This window comes from Vulpes vulpes, unplaced genomic scaffold (assembly GCF_048418805.1).
Source record: "Vulpes vulpes isolate BD-2025 unplaced genomic scaffold, VulVul3 u000000674, whole genome shotgun sequence".
Taxonomy (NCBI): Eukaryota; Metazoa; Chordata; class Mammalia; order Carnivora; family Canidae; genus Vulpes; species Vulpes vulpes.
In genome coordinates, this window is record NW_027325812.1 from 431,511 (window position 1) to 445,259 (window position 13,749).

Genomic DNA, 13,749 nt, shown 5'->3' on the forward strand with positions numbered 1-13,749 from the left:
CCCTCTGGGAAGACCTGCTCCAGTGACCTCTCCCTCCTAGGGATTCTGGTGACACTTCATCAACACTGTCACTATTCCTGAGCTGTCTTTTTTTTTACTGTTTTCTCTCCACAGACTTCTCTCTCACAGTGGATTATAACATTCTGGAGGGGTACCAGGTACACAGGGTACTTGGCCCTGGGTCTAGCCAGGTACAAACACGGTAAATATTTGTGGAATGGGTGGATATCAACAATTTTAGAGCACCATTACATCAGTTGAAAAGAATAAACCTTAACATGGCAAAACATATTAAATCTTTGTCTTTGACTCTCCAGATAAGCTGTTCATTTTAAACTCTTAGGAAAGAAGGACAAGGACAAGTGCAGAGTGGCGGGTGTGCACATCTTCAATAGAAAACCCAATGGGACGTTTGAAGATTTTTGACAACATTTCCAATGTTGATTGGAAAAAGAAAAAACCCGTGCAGTGTGTATAATTCCAAATATAGGGTGACTGCATAATCATTGTTGAAACTGGGACATTTTTGGGAATGAAAGTTGATGCTGAAATACTTAAAATTATATAATTTTGTGTTGGTTTGAAACCCTCCCAGGAGCTTCCTGGGTGAAATCTGAAACCACCTCCGTACTCAGAAGGCAGAGAGAGCATCTTCTTTATCCATCATCTACTCTTGGATATTTGGGCTCCTTCCATAATTTAGCCGTTGTAAATAATGCTGCAATAAACATAGGGTGCATATATCTTTTTGAATTCGTGTTTTTGTATTCTTTGGGTAAAATACTCTGCAGTGGAATTAGAACAAAGTATTTACTTTTTTTAAAAATTTTATTTATTCATGAAAGAGAGAGAGAGGCAGAGACACAGGCAGAGGGAGCCCGACGTGGGACCCGATCCCGGGTCTCCAGGATCATGCCCTCGGCTGAAGGCGGCACTAAACCGTTGAGCCACCAGGGCTGCCCCAAAATATTTACTTTTAGCATCAGTTTTGCCACAACACATTTGTAGTTCAGCTCCTCTGTATATAAATTAAAACATTTGTGAAAGTTGACAGAACTTTTACTTTGGTTGGTAAAAGATTCCAGCTTGTTTGGAAGCCATCATTAATGATTTGTGTGCCACAACCGAGGCCAAGTGCATTTCTCCTCCACAAAATTTTAATTTAGTCAAAACATTGTTCTCATTATGACATTGGACTCTATCAACTTTTGTACTTGTAATTATTACCACCAAAAATAATAACTTTATCTTAATGTTGAACTTTTAAGCTGAATTTACAGTTATATTTACAATGTTGCATGTTTTCATCTTTCATAGTTTTGAATTAACTTCAAAAAATTTACTTTCATTTTATTAGTTTGATAAAAAGTCAAAGCATTATTGTAATTTTTTGTTTTTTTATTTTTTTAATTTTTATTTTATTATTTTTTTAAATTTATGATAGTCACAGAGAGAGAGAGAGAGAGGCAGAGACACAGGCAGAGGGAGAAGCAGGCTCCATGTACCGGGAGCCCGACGTGGGATTTGATCCCGGGTCTCCAGGGTCGCGCCCTGGGCCAAAGGCAGGCGCCAAACCGCTGTGCCACCCAGGGATCCCTGCATTATTGTAATTAATTCATCTTCTATTTGAATCACATGATAATACTGACATAAAGTGACATTATTAGCCATTTGTGAAATTCTTCTGCTAATGAGTTGACACATCAACAGCTTTGGCTTCATTTATCACATGTGGACAAGAAAACTTGGAATCAAAACTGTCATTTGTTCGAAATGCAAAGTGATTCTTCACAGAATGATGTGGGAAGGTGTCATCTGCAATTGCAGGTGTTAAGTCTTTGTCTTTGGGTAGAGTCTTCATAAAATAATGGCTAACTTATTTTTTTAAAAAAATTTAGGGATGCCTGAGTGGCTCAGTGGTTGAGCATCTGTCTTTGGCTCAGACCCTGTGATTGAGTCTGGCGTCGGGCTCCCAGAGGGGAGCTTGCTTCTGCCTCTGCCTATGTCTCTGCCTCTCAAGAGACACACAGAGAGAAGCAGAGACATAGGCAGAGGGAGAAGCAGGCTTCTCGCAGGGAGCCCGATGCCAGACTCGATCCCAGGAGCCTGGAACCATGCCCTGAGCTGAAGCCGGATGCTCAACTACTGAGCCACCCAGGCATCCCTATAAATAAACTCTTAAAAGAAATAAAGATTAAAAAGATTTTCTTTTTAAGTAATCTCTACACCCAACATGGGATTCAAACTCACAACCCCAAGATCAAGAGTCTCATATTCTACTGCCTGAGCCAGCCAGGCACCCCTCCAGGTGCTATATTTAAAGAGGAAGAATTAGAAGCTGAGTAGTCAAAAACCAAATGCCCACCACATCCATTATGTTTTTTCATCTGGCTTACTATGGTCTTCTCCATCACAGTTTTATCATCAGTCTCGGTGTCTTCTGTATCCATGATGATGATATAATATCCTAGTTTCACACTTTTTTTTTTCTTTAGAGAGGGAGGGACTGAGAGAGGGGCAAGAGGAGAGAGAGAGAGAGAGAGAATCCCAAGCGGGCTCCGCACTCAGTGCAGAGGTTGGCTCGGGGCTTGATCTCACAACCCTGAAATCATGACCTGAGCCAAAATCAAGAGTCACTTGCTTAACTGACTGAGCCACTCAGGTGTCCCCACACTTTCTCGATCTCTCTAACTTTAGTGACTATTTCTATTTCAGGCAGCCAGGTCATCAATTCAGACTTTTAACGTTCAGAGGCATTTCTTCTCTGAAGCCTCAGTTTGTTTCTTTTACAAGATATTTCCAGGTGTCTCCATTTTCTCTTCCCAAATCCCTTGCTGTGGCCTCATGTACTCTGCAGGTCCCTTGACGCTTTCCTTCACTTCCTTCAATCAATCAACCTGTCCTTGCCTTCACTTTCTTCCCGGGAGAGGACAGACACATGGTCCATTGTAATAGTCAATCTTGCTACTGTAATATTGAGGTTCCAGTCGTACACTGAGTTAGCTTACCGCAGCATCGTCTAAGTCCCTAACCACTTGTCTCCCATTTCCTAGGAGTTCATTTAAACATTCACCATTATTCTCAAGGCTCCAACCCCACAGTCTACTAGTTATACTGAAAATTGAGGAATGAGGAAAGTTAGAAATGAAGAACCTCTCCATTTCCTGTGTTTCCCACTCACTGACCAACATAATTTCCTTCCCTGTAGTTTTATGGGAATAAGCGTCCCTCCTCTTGTTGTAAGGCTAATTCCTTCTCCTGTTCTGTCTCCAATCCCTCCTGCATCTTACTCCCGCAGTTACTCCTTCCCTAGCCTGTGTCCTCAACCTCTCCTGTCCATAGGCTCTTCCTTTAGGCCTAGAGACGCTCTTCCATCTTCCATCTTGAAAAGACTTCTTCTGCACTTTAGCATCTCTTTCTAGATATTGCCCTGTCTTGCTCTTCCCTTTGAATTCAAATTCTTCAAAAAGAGTAGTTTATATTCCACTCTCCACTTCTTTTTTGAAACAAATACTTCAATGACTCCATTTTATTTTATTTATCTTTAAAGATTTTTTAATTTATTTGAGTGAGAGAGATAAAGAGAGCACGAGCTGGGAGGAGAGGAAGAGGCAGGCTACCCTCTGAGCAAGGAGTCCAGCATGGAGCTCGATCCCAGGACTCTGGGATCATGATCTGAGCCGAAGGCAGACACTCAAACAGCTAAGCCACCCAGGTGCCCCCACTCTCCACTTCTTTACCCTGTGGCCTCCTCAGCCTAGTGTAAGTTAGCTCTTTGCCAGCTCCTGTAACTTCCAGATTAAAAAACTAACGGATGCTAGTCAGCTCTGACGTCAACTGACCTCACTATAGTATTCGCCTGTCCCTCTTTCTTGAGGCTTCCTCTTAACACTTCACCTTCCTAAGTCTCCTCTGAGGAGGGCTCCAACCTCTGTGCGAGCCCAGGCTCCTCCACCTCACACCAACCCTCTTCTCTGCACAGAACCAACTCTGTACACTTCTTTATTGAGTTGGAAACTGAACTTCCATTTCTATGCAATTTAGTTATATGAGGAAGAGTGAAGCAATTTGTTACAGCAGTCAAGTTCTTCGGTTCCGCTGGTCTAAGGACACATTCTACTTCTCACGTATTGTAGTCACTTCTCATTAGCCATAGAAGCTGAAATGAGGACATACTATGACCAACAAAGTTTTCCTAAACTTTAATAACCTGACTTACAAATGCTGATTCTAGATGGCTTATATCATGCTTACAGCCCAAGTTAGAAAAGTTTAAAAAGCACAGGGAAAGCTGGGATGCAGGAAGTACAGGATGTAATCATTTTGAAAGCACAAATTGCAGAAGTAAAGCACCCTCATTCGTCATTATTCAGTGTCTGGGTGTACATTTATAATAGTGCCTTTGTTTACTTCTTGCATTGGGCCTCAGGGGGGTTGTGGGGGACGTCAAAAGACATTGTCCCTTGAACATAATAGTTGCTTAATAAATATTCATTGAATGAGACAGCAGAGACAGACACTCAGAGCTTCACAGATATGAAGAGTTGTTCATTGAGATATGCTGCAGGATTTTGGTGTGGGTGGAAGTGGTAACAAAGTGGTGGTTTTATGTGGAAAAGCCAGGGCACAGGGGCCAATGAATATAAAATAGTGCCATGAAAAACTTTTAATGTGATTATGTAACAAAGTTGACGTCTCTTTAGTTTAGACCCAAGGACACCTGATGTCCCCTAAACCTTTTTTATATTCTTTTAGCTTTAATTTTTTAAGTTGGCATCCATGTAACACAAATGAGCTCCTTGGAGCCAGGCAGTGAGGTCACAGAGGCAAGGAGACTCACAGTCTAGACCACACAGGAGGACTGAAGCTTGTTTAAATATGAATGAAAATGCATATAAGGCCTCTAGTGTTTAGCAATAGGTTAGACTTGAGGACTTGTTTTTGTTGATGAACCCAGATATGGTGGTCTTTTGTGCTCTTGCTCGGGTAGCCAGAAACAGTTTCTGCCCCACATAAATCCAAAAGTAGGATTCAGAATCCCAATCTTCCCCCAAAGAATCCATTTACAAAAGAGTAGTGAAGGATCTACTCTTCCTTAGGTTTCATTCAAGATTTTGTAGGGAGAAACTGAAGGGCGTTCACACGCCTCAAAGAAAGCAATTAAATATCCGTAACTGGCTTGATCCCCCAAACTTGACTTCTCTTTTACCTTTATCATGGGGCCTTCTCTCTCTGATGCTCTTCCACCTACACCCAGCCTCTTGACTTCTTCCCATTGCTCTGGGGATTTCCCATGGGAATGTCAAAGTCTCCATCATGCGGATTGATTTAATTTGGTCCTATTTCACCTGTTCCAGGTGTGCAAATCCATGTCTCTCTTGGTGTTCAACAAACAAAAGTTTACTCAGATCTAATCTCCTTATGGGGCCTATATGTCCTATTTTGCCAGTTTTTACTTATATTGCCTCAGCATGATTATTAATATCCCTCTCACACTCTCAAAAATGACTTGGTTTGGATAATAAATTATAAGTTCTAAGTTGTACATAACTTTTCTACCTTGAGTAAGCTAGATCTTTCTATTTTCTCAAATGAGATTGATAATGCTTTATTCTTCTTTAAGTAGGCTCTACTGTCCAACATGGGGCCCAAACTTATGATTCTGAGATCCAGTGTTGCATGCTCCGCTAACTAAGCCACCCAGGTACCCAGATATTGGCAACTCTTTAGATAAAGGACTCAATCTTCTATACATTTGTATCATTTATCTTGGTAGCTACTCAGCAGGTACTTGTCAAATTGGACAATGTGAGTCAAAGTGTATGAGCAGCCTCGTGCAAGGGTGTGTATGGACAGGACTGTCCTTAAAGAGAGTGTTCTTGCTAGGGAACTCTGGTGGGAGATCAGGTTGCTAGAAAAGGTAGGACCTATAGGGGACAGGAACTGTTTGAAGATTAAATGAGATTGTGTGTGTGTGCGTGTGTGTGTGTACACACGTGCATGAATGTAGAGAGATCCTAGTACCATGGCATGAATACCAAGGTATTCAATGAATGTTAGTTTCGTTCTCTCATATTTGTTTCCCACTAGCTTTTTTTCTCATATTTGTATCCCATTAGTTTTTTCTTCTCATATTTGTATCCCACTAGCTTTTTTCTTTTTCTTTTTCTTTTTTTAAAGCTTTATTGAGGGACTCCTGAGTGGCTCAACAGTTGAGTGCCTGCCTCTGGCTCGGAGTGTGATCCCAGAGTTCTGGGATCAAGTCCCACATCAGGCTCCCTGTAGGGAGTCTGCTTCTCCCTCTGACTGTGTCTCTGCCTCTTTCTTTGTGTCTCTCATGAATAAATAAATAAAATCTTTTTAAAAAAACTTTATTGAATTATAATTGAACATAAGATCGTAAGATCTTTAAAGTGGACATCCTGGTGAGTTGATCTATTTCATTAGCTTTTTATGTGACTTTACATTTGCCTAATATTGGGCAGTTTCCAAAATGTTGGTAAAAACATTGTCTAATTTTAAGTCTCAAAAAAAAATAATTTTAAGTCTCAACATCCCTCTGAGGGTGTATTATTATTATTATCCCCATGTTACAGAGGGGATAATAAGATTCAAAATGTAACAACTTTGTTTTCAAATAATCAATGGCTAGATTCTTTAAAAAACAATTTAGAAACTGCATGAACAGCATTCACTCAAATGAAAATAAAGAAAGATAATAATCCAACTAACAAGAGTTCAGTCACCCTAACAAATTAAACCATTTGATTTTTTGCCACGTTTCACTATGCAGACATACTTTTAACATTTTAAGTATAGTGTCAAAACAATGTCCTTTTTTCACTTAATATACTGTCTCTCTACATAATCTTTATATATTTTAATGATTTGAATTTTAATTTGTAATTCATGTAATTCCTAGGAATTGGATATTTAGGCTGTTTAAAAAAATATTTGTTTTGGGGGATGTCTAATTTGACATTAAAGACCATAACTATTTTGATCACAATAATATCTCCTCTCTGGGCATAGAAGCTGTAGCAAATATGACAAACAAATACCTAATAGCTATGTCATATAAATGTCCACATATGCTGGTAGACAAAGCATCAAGACTCCATTAGATAAAAGAGCGCAGAACTGTGTACTGTGGGACAGAAAAGAAACAGATCTACAGAGACGTCAGGCGCCTTTGCCATAACTTAAAGGAGTTTTTCTATCTTCAAATTACCTGTTATGGAGCCTTGAAAATATGCTCCCTGACCTCCTCCCCTCCCAAATTAATACAAAACACAGATCTAAAGTCCCAGTGCTGCTAATTGCAGTAGCATTTACAAACACAAATATATATTTTAAAGATTTCTTTTATTCAGAAAGAGAGAGTGTGTGTGTGTTTATGTGTCTGTGTGTGTGTGTGTGTGTGTGTGTAAAAGCTGGGGGAGGGGCAGAGGGAGAAGGAGAGAGAGAGAAAGAATCCCCAGGCAGACTCCCTCACCCACTCCCCACTGTCCCACCCCTGATCGCAGAGCCCCAACGCAGGCCTTAATCTTAGGACCCTGAGATCTTGACAAGAGCTGGCCGCTTAACCAACTGAGCCCCCCAGGGGCCCCAAACACAAATATTAACTGACAAAATGCATGAAATCCAGCCAAGGAAAGATCTAGCTCAACTTACATAACACATAACACTGACACCTTTTTCCAAATATGATGTACTGACAAATGTATTGAAATAGATTATTTTGACAGTATTAGTCATGGGAGTCACATTGCTCTGGGCAGAGATATCACAAGGCATCATTTAAATTAAAGAGACTCTTTTAATATCAAATATCTATCAGGTTAACATTCAGAATTATTGTTTTCACAAAATGTCAGATCAGTGTAGTTAAGAAACAAAAAAGGAACGGATTTGAGAAATATTCCAAAGCTTCAATGTGATTGAACATAACATCTCCCCTGGGGAAGTGATTGTACTAAAGTACTACTTATGTACAATCTGTTGACTCACCTGCTCAAAGGTACAGGCTGTTCTGGGTTAGCTTGGGCCTGCTTCTATCTGCCTTCCCAGTGGAGCTTAGAGGTCTTTTAGGGCCAACCAGTTCCACCAACCATAACCTTTAGTAGAGCCCGGTCCCGGCTCATATCAGTATCCAGAAACTGAATAGCATGACTTTGCATTAAATGCAAGTAAGAATGAATCAAAGAAGTCTGTGCTGATTGAGATGACTGGGTAATTGAAAAATTCATGATAGAAAAATGACTACTTGGGATGGACTTTGAAGAGGATTGGGATGGACTTTGAAGAGGATAGTGATTATGTCTCTTTGACAAAATTAAAACTTGATGGTGTTAAAAATAAAACCACAGGCTCCAAATGGTGTCACTTATGTTGGGGCCCTATGTCATGAAACCAAGACTTAATACCTAATCTAACTGCAGTTTCAACCATCCCCACTCCAACCCCTAATGTAACCCTTAACCAGCCAGAACTGAATTTTCTGATAGGTACTAGGAGGTAATTGCCTAGCAGACCCTTTGACTCCCCTTAGGAGGGTGACATGCCTAAAGCTATGCATTCCTTGGTAATACATTCCCTTTTTTACATCCCTTCTCTGCTTTTATTTATTTTTTTTAATTTTTTTTTTAAATTTTATTTATTTATGATAGGCACACAGTGAGAGAGAGAGAAGCAGAGACATAGGTAGAGGGAGAAGCAGGCTCCATGCACCGGGAGCCCGACGTGGGATTCGATCCCGGGTCTCCAGGATCACGCCCCGGGCCAAAGGCAGGCGCCAAACCGCTGCGCCACCCAGGGATCCCCCCTTCTCTGCTTTTAAAAACCTTCCATTTTGGGCAGTTCCTTGGAACTCCCCTGTGTTTGCTAGATGGGATGTTGCCTCATTCAAGAATAATTTAATAAAACCAATTAGATCTTCAAACTTACTCGGTTGAATTTTGTTCTTTAACAGTGGAAAATTGGGGAACAATTTGCCTAACCTAGATAATAAAAGCAAAAAGTCATAACCTTTTTTAAAATCTGTTTGTTTAAAAAAAAAAAAATCTGTTTGTTTGTTTAGATGAGCTGGGGGAGGCTGGAAGGATAAGAATGAAATGGGAGAACATGGAAATCTGTATTTGGAACATGGAAAACTGTCCTCAGCCATTAAAAACAATAATATTAATCCTCACTGTTTTTTATTTTTTTTTTTATTTTATTATTTTTATTTTTATTATTATTTTTTTAATCCTCACTGTTTTAACTACATCATATAACTTGACTACTTTTTAGAGAAATTGAATTTTGTCTAGACTATTGGATAATGTCTGGAAAAATAAATAATTTCTCCACATGAAGGCCTTGGATCATCAACTTCCATCTATGCTTTTGATCAAATGCTATTTGGCTGATACATTACAGGAGTGATTTAAGGTGTTTGCCTTTTATTATAGTGCCAGTCATAAGGTTGGTTTATTATTAAGTAAACAAATTAAAAGCTTCCCTGAAAATCTGAGAGAGAAATGTTGAGGAAGGAGTTCATGCCATCTGTGGACCGTTGGTTGCACGATTTACTCTTCTTTTGCAGGTGGAGACATGTGTTTGCCATGAACATGGCAGCTACCAACATGACTCCACTGTCAGAGGAAACACTAAACTCGTAAAACCTTTGTTTCAGCAGCAAAATATATAACCAAAAAGTCAGGAGTGCAAAAAAGTTTTTAATTTGATATAATCCAATATATCTATTCTTTTGTTGCCTGTGCTTTTGGTGTCATACCCAAGAAATCATTGCCAAATCTAATGTCAGGAAGATTTCCCCCTGTTTTTTCTTAAAAGCTAAGAGTTTTATAGCTATATCTCTAAATCTTTTATTCATTTTGAGTTAATTTTTGTATATGGTATAAGGTAAAGATCTACCTTCATTCTTTTGTATGTAGATATTTAGATTTCCCAGCATCATTTGTTGAAAAGACTACCCTTTCCCCTTTAACTGGTTTTAGTGCCTTCATCAAAAGTCATTTGACCATGGGGCTCAGTCAGTTAAGCATCAGCTCTTGATTTCAGCTCAGGTCGTGATCTCAGGGTCCTGGGATGGAGACACCACCCATCACCCCCTCCCTCAGTCTCTGTGCTCAGCAGGGAGTCTGCTTCTCTCCCTCTGTCTTCCTCTGCCTCTGCCCCTCCCCCTGCTTGTGTGAACACGCTCTCTCTCTTTCTCTCAATAAATAAACAAAATCTTAAAAAAATCATCTGACCATATATGCAATGTTTTATTTCTGGACTTTCTATTCCATTCCATTGGTCTATATGTCTATCTTTATACCAATACCACACTATTCAGGTTACCTTAACTTTTAGCAAGTTTTGAAATCAGGAAGTATGAGATCTCCAACTTCAGTTTTTATTAAAATTGTTTTGGCTAGGGGCTCCTGGGTGGCTGAGTGGTTGAGCATCTGCCTTTGGCTCAGGTTGTGGATCGGGTCTGGGATCGAGTCCTGCACTGGGCTCCCTGCAGGGACTGCCTGTGTCTCTGCCTCTCTCTCTCTCTGTGTCTCTCAATTTTATTTATTTATTCACAAGAGACACACACAGAGAGAGGCAGAGACACAGGCAGAGGGAGAAGCAGGCTCCCTGCGGAGAGCCCAACGTGGGACTCAATCCCGGGTCTCCAGTTTCATGCCCTGGGCCAAAGGCAGGCCCTAAACCGCTGAGCCACCCAGGGATCCCCAATAAATAAAATCTTTAAAAAAAAGATTGTTTTGCCTATTCAGGGTCCCTCAAAATTCCAACTGAATTTGGGATGGATATATTTTTTTTAATTCTGTAAAAAAAAATCATTGGGATTTTGATGGAGATTGCACTGATACTACAGATCTCTTTAGGTAGTAATAACATCTTCCAATCCATGAACACTGGATGTCTTTCCTTTTAGTTATGTTCTCTTTAGTTTCTGTCAGTACCATTTTAGTGTATAAGTGTTTTGACTCTCTGCTTAAGTTTGTTTCTAAGTATTTTATTCTTTTTTTTTTAAAAAAAGATTTTATTTCAAATTTATGTATGTATGTATGTATGTATGTATGTATTCAGTGGGGGAACAGAGGGAGAAGGAGAGAGAGACTCAAGCAGACTCTGCTCAGGAGCCTGATGCCAGGCTTCATCTCCTGACCTTGAGATCACAAGCTGAGCCAAGACCAAGAGTCAGATGCCTAACTGACTGTGCCAGTTAAATAAATAAATATTTGTTTATTTTAGAGAGGGAGAGCATGAGCAGGGGGAGGGACAGGAAGAGAGACAAGCAGACTCCCCCTGAGCATGGTACTAAACGTGGGCCTCAAACCCAGGACCCTGAGATCATGACCTTAGCTAAAATCAAGAGTCAGCCACTTAACTGACTGAGCTACCCAGGTACCCCCTAAGTATTTTGTTCTTTCTGATACTACTATAAATGGGGTTGCTTTCCTAATTTCCTTCTTGGGTTATTTATTGTTAGTGTATAGAAACACAACTGATATTTTTTGTGTTGAGCTGTATCCTACGACTTTTCTGAATTTGCACATTAGTGTTAACGGTTTTTTTTTGTGTGTGTGTGGAGAGCCTTTAGGGTTTTCTCCATATAAAATCAGGTCATCTGCGAACAGAGATAATCTTACTTTTTCTTTTCTAATTTGGATGCCTTTTATTTTTTTTGGCTAATTGCTCTGGCTAGAGCTTCCAACACCATGTTGAATAGAAACGGTGCGATTGGGCATCCTTGTCTTGTTCCTGATCTTAGAGGAAAAGCTTTCAGCATTTCACCTCCGAGTATGATGTTCACTGTGGGCTTGTCACATATGGCCTTCATTATGCTGAAGTGATTTCCTTCTATCCCTAGTTTGTTGAGGGGAGAATAATTTTTTTAAAGCGAACTTTTTTTTGAGTACTCATTGTGTCAGATACTATGCGAAGCTCTTCACATGTGATCAGTTAAATTGATGCTTCCCAGGGTCTTTGGGCTAGGAAAGCTATCGTCACTCTTTCAGCGATAAAGAGACAGGCTGAGGGAAGTTTTACAGTTTATCCAATGTCACTGGATAAACTGAGTGAGGAAGTTGGCTCGAGTTTGAATCTGGAACTGTGTTCCTATGTTCTGCTTATGCTACTACTTAAAGTTCTACTCTTTGATGTGTTTCACATACAAATCCAGGGTTTTGTGAATTATTTTTTTTAATAATAAATTTATTTTTTGTTGGAGTTCAATTTGCCAACATACAGAATAACACCCAGTGCTCATCCCGTCAAGTGTCCCCCTCAGTGCCCGTCACCCATTCACCCCCACCCCCCGCCCTCCTCCCCTTCCACCACCCATAGTTCGTTTCCCAGAGTTAGGAGTCTTTATGTTCTGTCTCCCTTTCTGATATTTCCCACACACCTCTTCTCCCTTCCCCTATATTCCCTTTCACTATTATTTATATTCCCCAAATGAATGAGAACATATAATGTTTTTTATATGTTTTGTGAATTCTGAAGGTTTTGTGCATTCTGATGTGTGAGCTGCAGGCTGGGTTGTGCTCTGAGGAAGGCCTGAGTTACCTCAGGGAGAAGCTACACCTCCGTTGGTTAGACCCAATTCTTCCCAGCTCAGCTCTGAGGAGCAAATAATCCGTAGAGCTAGATTTTAGAAATGAATTCACTCAGACTGTGGTAAGCTGACATAAAGAAAGTGTTAGAAGAGATGTGTTAACACATACTTATGAAAGCAAGTAAGAAAAACGCTAAGAAACAAAACAAAAAATGTATCCTCTGGAGCAGGGAGAAAAGTAAGTTTATCTGTGTTCCAGGTCTAATGTGTGAGGAGAGGCAGCAGTACGCTGGGTTACAAGCACAGGCTCGGCAGTGAACGTCTGGATCCTATTCCTGACTTGGCCACTGACTTGCTAGGTGATCTTGACAAGTAACTCGACATCTTTTACCTCAGTTTTCTCATCTACGAAAGAAGAATAATTAGACCGCCTACCTCAGGGGTTTGTTGTGAAAATGTACTGAGTTATTCTTATAAAGCGGTTAGAATTGGCCTGACATGTAGCTCAAGTGTACTAGGTGTTGAGGTACCGGGAAAAGAGATCCATCAAAGCGTGAAGGAGAGGCAGCAAGTGAGCCTGGAAACAATGCTCAATAAATATTGTCCGAACAAATATGTTTGCCACCCCACTCTTGGGGAATTGAGGAGGGAATCTATAGCCTTCAGAGAACTTTTCTCCAAACTCTCCTTTGCCTCTGGGGATGCCTGATCAGCAGCCCTGGAATATCTTATATGTTGTCAGGGTTTGAGAGACCTGTTCTGGAGCTGCCAGGCTCTATGATAACCACATGAATTTCAAAAGGACAACTCTCCCTTCTGAGAGGTGAGGCAAGAGAATGTGAGCCAAGGTAAACCTAGGAGTAACTGTGAATAGTGCCAGCCTGTCCTCGCAACGATGCTCAAGGCAAAGTGCTTGGAAAGAATAGGAAAGGGGAAAACTTAGGGGGCTGGGGAAGAAGTCCACTCAAAGGCATGAGATGGAAATAAATTTCCTTGTCAGGCCTGAAGTATCTTCAGGCCGAAGGAGGCATTAGTGCTACCTTTTCCTGCCCGGTCACACACCTCTCTCAGGGACCCTCCCCCCACTTCTGTGACAGCCATGATGAGCACCATGTGGTTCCCTGGACTCATGAGGGCTTTTTCTTTTCTTTCTTTTCTTTTCTTTCTTTCTTTTTTTTTTTTTAAGATTT